The sequence below is a fragment of the Octopus sinensis genome, linkage group LG11 (assembly GCF_006345805.1).
Source record: "Octopus sinensis linkage group LG11, ASM634580v1, whole genome shotgun sequence".
Taxonomy (NCBI): Eukaryota; Metazoa; Mollusca; class Cephalopoda; order Octopoda; family Octopodidae; genus Octopus; species Octopus sinensis.
In genome coordinates this window covers 32,987,528-32,990,027 of record NC_043007.1, presented here as the reverse complement: position 1 = coordinate 32,990,027, position 2,500 = coordinate 32,987,528, and positions in this window count along the sequence as shown.

Here is a 2,500-nt window from a genome sequence, read left to right as displayed (position 1 = left end):
TAACCCCTTGTGGGTAGTAAAGAAATAGGTATTTCTCCTGCCGTTACGTTCTGAGTTCAAATTCCGCCGAGGTCGACTTTGCGTTTCATCTTTTGGGGTCGATTAAATAAGTACCAGTTACGCACTGGGGTAAATATAATCGATTTAATCCGTTTGTTTGTCCCCTCTGTGTGTAGACCCTTGTGGGTAGTAAAGAAATAAGAAACGTTAGTATACACAAGACCGCCACGGCAAATAGACCCAAGGTGGACACCGCCGGCAACAGTATACGCCTCACCTCCAATCATAAGCTCCTACTGAACATCAGAGGACTGCTAACACTCAGTAATAGGACAAAAATCCCGTTCTTATGCATAGCACTTACGGAAACACACCTGAAACCGGACATAGCAGATGCGGAAATACACATACCACAGTATGTTGTACTACGGACCGACAGAAAAGAAAGGAGTCATGGAGGAGTTGCTATGTACATCCGTGAGGACCTCACAACCCAGGTCCTTTTGTCATACTCAAATTCGGTGTGTGACACACTAATTGTACATATAAGGCAACTTTGTGTTGTTATATGTGCTACATATCGCCCTCCAGATGCCCCAAGTCATGTAGGCAAGTTTGAAGACTGCGTTATAAAAATAGAAGTTCTAGTCACATTAGAACAACACATATGTGTACTTCTTATGGGAGACTTCAATCTACCCAATGTCAGATGGCCCGTGGGCCTTTCTCTCCCAGGAATGACACGATGTGAACGAGGACAGGCGAGGTTCCTCCTGAACCTCATCAACACTCTGTACATGGAACAAGTAATACTCCAACCAACCAGGGCAGTTAACATACTGGATCTCTGCTTCACAAATAATATGGATCTCATCCATAATGTGAAAGTGACGCCGACACTACTCTCGGATCACAACATGGTAGAGCTGACCAAAGGAAAACATGGACATGCAGCCTACAAGAAACTCTCAGAATCTTTCCAGCCTGAACTTCCATAAGGCAAACTGGAAACAAATTGAGAAAGAGATCCTCAAACAAAACTGGCCTGAATGTCTATCCTCGCCAGACATCGACATGAAACTTCAACAATTCATGTCTGTAATGCAAGCCATATGCTACAAATGTGTTCCAGAGAGAAAGGCCACTGTACACAAGAGCAAAATCCCCAGAGAGAGGAAAATTCTAATGAGACGGCGTACAAAATTTCAAATCGCCTAAACAAACAAATTGAAAGCAGTGAAAAGTCCCGCCTGAAAATAAAACTGTTGGAAATTGAAAAATGTCTGCAACTCTCCCATGAAAAAGAAAGAGCAGACAAAGAAGCCTGGCTATAGACGACATAAAATCTAACCCCAGAGCTTTCTACAGGTATGCCAAAGAAACAGCTACGGTGCACTGTAGGATAGGGCCACTCCTTGAAAGGGATGGCACACTCACAGGAAATCCAATACAGGTAAGTGAAATACTAAATGAGCAATTCAAGAGTATTTTCACTCCACCCCTAGGGCATTTTCAAGTCAGCAACCCAACTGACTTCTTTACCACTGCAGATATAAAATCAGAGGCAGCGATGATTGATTACATCAATATAAAGGAAGACTATGTAATAAAGGCTATTGATGAAATAAAAACAAACTCAGCTACTGGCCCTGATGGATTCCCAGCAATCCTTCTAAAAGTATGTAAGAGAGTCCTAGCAAGACCACTGCAGTTCCTCTTTCAGAGCTTCCTTGCAACGGGCAAACTTCCAAGAAAACTGAAGGAAGGTAAAATATGCCCTATTCATAAAGGAGGTAGCAGAGCGGAGGCCAAGAACTACAGACCTATCTCTCTAACCTCACACATCAGCAAGGTCATGGAACGAATAGTCAGAAGGAAACTAATCACCTTCCTTGAAGAAAATGACTTGCTGCCTGACACCCAACATGGTTTCCGACCAGGAAGAAGCTGCTTAACTCAGCTCCTACAACACTATGACTGGGTGCTGAAACGACTGCTCAACCACTCAAATGTGGAAGTCATATATCTCGACTTTACAAAGGCCTTTGATAAAGTCGATCATGGAATGATATGTCACAAACTGCGTGATCTTGGCATAGTTGGAGAATGGCTTCATGACTTTCTGAAGGATAGAAGTCAGGTGGTAGTAGCTAATGGGGCCACTTCCATTAACACGCAAATAGTGAGCGGTGTTCCGCAAGGCACTGTTCTGGGACCACTACTGTTCATAATGGCCCTCTTAGACATGCCCTGAGCCACGCAGAGAGCCACGATCACAAGTTATGCAGATGATACAAAAGTTTCACAGGCAATACAGAACCCTGAAGACACTAAGCACCTGCAATGTGAGCTGGACAAAATATACAAGTGGGCTGAAAAGAATAGCATGCAGTTCAATGCTGAAAAGTTTCAAGCTTTATACTATCAGCATGCAAAACTAAATGCAATACCCAATAAATACACTGGACCTGGAGGGATTGCAATCCCAGAGGCACAATCA